This window comes from Notolepis coatsorum (assembly GCF_963971535.1).
Source record: "Notolepis coatsorum genome assembly, contig: SUPER_8_unloc_1, whole genome shotgun sequence".
Taxonomy (NCBI): domain Eukaryota; kingdom Metazoa; phylum Chordata; class Actinopteri; order Aulopiformes; family Paralepididae; genus Notolepis; species Notolepis coatsorum.
In genome coordinates this window covers 2,021,994-2,027,993 of record NW_028174873.1, presented here as the reverse complement: position 1 = coordinate 2,027,993, position 6,000 = coordinate 2,021,994, and positions in this window count along the sequence as shown.

Genomic DNA, 6,000 nt, shown 5'->3' with positions numbered 1-6,000 from the left:
TCACATGAGACGTTTTTCTTCTGCCACGTTCGGCGTATTATCTCTTCCTTCATTTTGTAACTCCCAAACTTAACCACGATTGACCGTGGTTTCAGCTGTGGGTTGTTAGGCCTTGGGGCCAGTGCCCGGTGTGCTCGTTCGATACGAAGGTCCATGTCATGAGGCAGTCCGAGTGCGTCCTTAAACAAGCCGTCTAGAAATCCATGCATGTCCTTTCCCTCTTTCTCCTCCGGGATACCATACACCCGCAGGTTCTCTCTCCTCGTTCTGCCCTCTTGGTCGAGCAGTTTAGCCTCCATGTCGGCCTGCCTCTGTATCAGTTTTTTTATTAAAACCGTTGCCGCATCAAGCACATTTTCATTTTCTCCGATTCTCCCCTCCGTTTCACAGAGCCTGTCGTTCATTTTGTTCATATCATTCTTTATCTCCCGAAACTGACGCTCATTGTCTTTTCTGAAGTCTTTGAGCTCCTTGTATATGTTCAACAGCGTGGCTTCTTGTTCACAGTCATCGTCGCCATCTTTTCCTCCCGTTACGTCGTCATTCTCTGCCATTCCGTCGTCCTTTTCAGTTGTAATCGTGTTCGCCCTACGTCTCGTGATAGCCCCTTCTTTCATCCCTATTAAATATGTACCCTGGTGTTGTTAATAAATGTTTTCCGGGGCTAAATCATTTTGCTGTCGGGGAGCTCGCGAGTTAAGCAGCCATGTTCTTCCGGAAGTCCGATAAAAGTGTCTTTCAAGGATAAGTGAGCTCCTGCACTGATTATTATAGTTCAATATTCAATATTTGATCACCAACCCCCCCCAAAAAGCATAAGAAAGCCCCCCCCTGGGGAGCTCCAGTAGCTCACCGCGTACCTCGAACGCTATTTCGGCGTCGGGGACATCCGTGCGCGTCACGGATCTGGGGTACACGAGTTCGACTCCCGGACAAGCCGTACTTTCTCAGAGTGTCTTTCCCCCCATCTGTACCCCCATTCAACCTGTTTCTGTCGGTGATACTTGACCAGAAAAAGCGATAAACGCGAAAAGAACCAGCTGACTGGTCAAAGTAAAAAAAAAAAAAAAGAAGGCCCCCCCCTGCCCAAAAAGGCCCCCCAAAAATAGGGCCCCCCAAAAAATCGGGCTTCGCACCCGCACAAGCCCAGTGCCCTTTTCAGCCCTTGAGCACCTGTCCCTCTAGAGTCCTGTGCACAAGTACAGCACAACGAGAAGAGGGTCGGCATCCAAGCAGAGTGTGAATGTATAGCAGTAAAGTGCAACAGCAATATACAATGTACCGGTGGTTAAACTTGGTACAAAATATACAAATTAGTACGACTGAGTGTTAAGGAATACTCTCTGATTTGTCTCAAACTGCTGAGGAGGCTGTGCAAACTGCAATGGAATATGGGGCATCTCTCTCATTACCTAATATTTTGATTCTATCCTGACATTTTTCAGTTGGAAGGGCAGTCTATATGCGCAACGGTAACAAATTAAAAAATAAAAACATTTAAAGGGCACTTTTTTACTAAAACGAAAACGCAAAAAAACGAACGCAAAAAAACGAACGAACTAAAACAAAAACGCAAAAAAACGAACGAACTATAACGAAAACGAACGCAAAAAAGAACAAAAAAAAACAAACGAAAAAAAAGAACGCAAAAAAACGAACGAACTAAAACGAAAACGCAAAAAAACGAACAAAAAAAAACAAACACTAAAAAATGTACGAACTAAAACGAAAAAGAAAAAAAAGAAAAACGCAAAAAACGAACAAACTAAAACGAAAACGAAAAGAAAAAAAACGCAAAAAAATTAACGAACTAAAACGAAAACGCAAAAAAACGAACAAACTAAAACGAAAACGCAAAAAAACGAAGAAAAAAAACGCAAAAAAATTTACGAACTAAAACGAACAAGAACAAAAAAAATTAAAAAAACGCAAAAAAACGAACGAACTAAAACGAAAACGCAAAAAAAAAAACACAAAAAAAAGAACGAACTAAAACGAAAACGTCTGAGAACACGTCTGTCTCCTCACTGTTCATCCAGAACAACACGTCTGACTCCTCACTGTTCATCCAGAACAACACGTCTGACTCCTCACTGTTCATCCAGAACAACACGTCTGACTCCTCACTGTTCATCCAGAACAACACGTCTGACTCCTCACTGTTCATCCAGAACAACACGTCTGACTCCTCACTGTTCATCCAGAACAACACGTCTGACTCCTCACTGTTCATCCAGAACAACACGTCTGACTCCTCACTGTTCATCCAGGGCGAGCGTTGATGACATGCATCAGGCTCCTTTATGACTAAAAGTTCATGACAGATTACTAATTACTAGGGCTGACCCCTATTAGTGGAATAGTCGACTAATCGATCGAAAGGAGCCGTAGTCGACTGGCCAACCTCTTAGTCGAATGCAAAAAAAATATATATATATTTTTTTATCATTCTTTCCAAAAGCAAAGAGGCCTAGAAGCGTGGCTAACGCTAATGGCACGCATACCAGAGGCTAACTGCCTACGAAAACAGGCACAGAGGCACTGAAAGAGGATTTCACCCATCTAATGAACACACTAGACAAATATCAACATGTATCCATCAGTGGACCAATTGCATGCTTTTGCAGAGGACAAGGAGCCTTCAGTCGACTCCTTCAGACATTAAGCTTCACCCCCCCACAGCCCAAATGGAATGATGGAAAAAAAGAATTGTACTTTTCGACTACAAGTCGACTATCCAAATCCTCAGTTGGGGACATCCCCACTAATGACTAATCTTCTGCTCTTCCTCCGCTCTATTTGCACTAAGTGAAGCCGAAAGGTCTCCCTGCAGCAGGTGGAACGTGTTGAAACACACTCCTCCCCGACCCACTGCCCTCGTCCTCACAGCAGCCTCCTCCTCTCTGACCCACTGCCCTCGTCCTCACAGCAGCCTCCTCCTCTCTGACCCACTGCCCTCGTCCTCACAGCAGCCTCCTCCTCTCTGACCCACTGCCCTCGTCCTCACAGCAGCCTCCTCCTCTCTGACCCACTGCCCTCGTCCTCACAGCAGCCTCCTCTCTGACCCACTGCCCTCGTCCTCACAGCAGCCTCCTCTCTGACCCACTGCCCTCGTCCTCACAGCAGCCTCCTCCTCTCTGACCCACTGCCCTCGTCCTCACAGCCTCCTCTCTGACCCACTGCCCTCGTCCTCACAGCCTCCTCCTCTCTGACCCACTGCCCTCGTCCTCACAGCAGCAGCCTCCTCTCTGACCCACTGCCCTCGTCCTCACAGCAGCCTCCTCTCTGACCCACTGCCCTCATCCTCACAGCAGCAGCCTCCTCTCTGACCCACTGCCCTCGTCCTCACAGCAGCCTCCTCTCTGACCCACTGCCCTCGTCCTCACAGCAGCCTCCTCCTCTCTGACCCACTGCCCTCGTCCTCACAGCAGCCTCCTCTCTGACCCACTGCCCTCGTCCTCACAGCAGCCTCCTCCTCTCTGACCCACTGCCCTCGTCCTCACAGCCTCCTCCTCTCTGACCCACTGCCCTCGTCCTCACAGCAGCCTCCTCCTCTCTGACCCACTGCCCTCGTCCTCACAGCAGCCTCCTCTCTGACCCACTGCCCTCGTCCTCACAGCAGCCTCCTCCTCTCTGACCCACTGCCCTCGTCCTCACAGCAGCCTCCTCCTCTCTGACCCACTGCCCTCGTCCTCACAGCAGCCTCCTCCTCTCTGACCCACTGCCCTCGTCCTCACAGCAGCCTCCTCCTCTCTGACCCACTGCCCTCGTCCTCACAGCAGCCTCCTCTCTGACCCACTGCCCTCGTCCTCACAGCCTCCTCCTCTCTGACCCACTGCCCTCGTCCTCACAGCAGCCTCCTCTCTGACCCACTGCCCTCGTCCTCACAGCAGCCTCCTCCTCTCTGACCCACTGCCCTCGTCCTCACAGCAGCCTCCTCCTCTCTGACCCACTGCCCTCGTCCTCACAGCAGCCTCCTCCTCTCTGACCCACTGCCCTCGTCCTCACAGCAGCCTCCTCCTCCTCTCTGACCCACTGCCCTCGTCCTCACAGCAGCCTCCTCCTCTCTGACCCACTGCCCTCGTCCTCACAGCAGCCTCCTCTCTGACCCACTGCCCTCGTCCTCACAGCAGCCTCCTCCTCTCTGACCCACTGCCCTCGTCCTCACAGCAGCCTCCTCCTCTCTGACCCACTGCCCTCGTCCTCACAGCCTCCTCTCTGACCCACTGCCCTCGTCCTCACAGCAGCCTCCTCTCTGACCCACTGCCCTCGTCCTCACAGCAGCCTCCTCCTCTCTGACCCACTGCCCTCGTCCTCACAGCAGCCTCCTCTCTGACCCACTGCCCTCGTCCTCACAGCCTCCTCCTCTCTGACCCACTGCCCTCGTCCTCACAGCCTCCTCCTCTCTGACCCACTGCCCTCGTCCTCACAGCCTCCTCCTCTCTGACCCACTGCCCTCGTCCTCACAGCAGCCTCCTCCTCTCTGACCCACTGCCCTCGTCCTCACAGCAGCCTCCTCCTCTCTGACCCACTGCCCTCGTCCTCACAGCAGCCTCCTCCTCTCTGACCCACTGCCCTCGTCCTCACAGCAGCCTCCTCTCTGACCCACTGCCCTCGTCCTCACAGCAGCCTCCTCTCTGACCCACTGCCCTCGTCCTCACAGCCTCCTCTCTGACCCACTGCCCTCGTCCTCACAGCAGCCTCCTCCTCTCTGACCCACTGCCCTCGTCCTCACAGCCTCCTCTCTGACCCACTGCCCTCGTCCTCACAGCAGCCTCCTCCTCTCTGACCCACTGCCCTCGTCCTCACAGCAGCCTCCTCCTCCCCGACCCACTGCCCTCGTCCTCACAGCCTCCTCTCTGACCCACTGCCCTCGTCCTCACAGCAGCCTCCTCCTCTCTGATCCACTGCCCTCGTCCTCACAGCAGCCTCCTCCTCTCTGACCCACTGCCCTCGTCCTCACAGCAGCCTCCTCCTCTCTGACCCACTGCCCTCGTCCTCACAGCAGCCTCCTCTCTGACCCACTGCCCTCGTCCTCACAGCAGCCTCCTCCTCTCTGACCCACTGCCCTCGTCCTCACAGCAGCCTCCTCTCTGACCCACTGCCCTCGTCCTCACAGCAGCCTCCTCTCTGACCCACTGCCCTCGTCCTCACAGCAGCCTCCTCCTCTCTGACCCACTGCCCTCGTCCTCACAGCAGCCTCCTCTCTGACCCACTGCCCTCGTCCTCACAGCAGCCTCCTCCTCTCTGACCCACTGCCCTCGTCCTCACAGCAGCCTCCTCTCTGACCCACTGCCCTCGTCCTCACAGCAGCCTCCTCTCTGACCCACTGCCCTCGTCCTCACAGCAGCCTCCTCCTCTCTGACCCACTGCCCTCGTCCTCACAGCAGCCTCCTCCTCTCTGACCCACTGCCCTCGTCCTCACAGCAGCCTCCTCCTCTCTGACCCACTGCCCTCGTCCTCACAGCAGCCTCCTCCTCTCTGACCCACTGCCCTCGTCCTCACAGCAGCCTCCTCTCTGACCCACTGCCCTCGTCCTCACAGCAGCCTCCTCTCTGACCCACTGCCCTCGTCCTCACAGCCTCCTCCTCTCTGACCCACTGCCCTCGTCCTCACAGCAGCCTCCTCTCTGACCCACTGCCCTCGTCCTCACAGCAGCCTCCTCCTCTCTGACCCACTGCCCTCGTCCTCACAGCAGCCTCCTCCTCTCTGACCCACTGCCCTCGTCCTCACAGCAGCCTCCTCTCTGACCCACTGCCCTCGTCCTCACAGCAGCCTCCTCCTCTCTGACCCACTGCCCTCGTCCTCACAGCAGCCTCCTCCTCTCTGACCCACTGCCCTCGTCCTCACAGCAGCCTCCTCCTCTCTGACCCACTGCCCTCGTCCTCACAGCAGCCTCCTCCTCTCTGACCCACTGCCCTCGTCCTCACAGCAGCCTCCTCTCTGACCCACTGCCCTCGTCCTCACAGCAGCCTCCTCTCTGACCCACTGCCCTCGTCC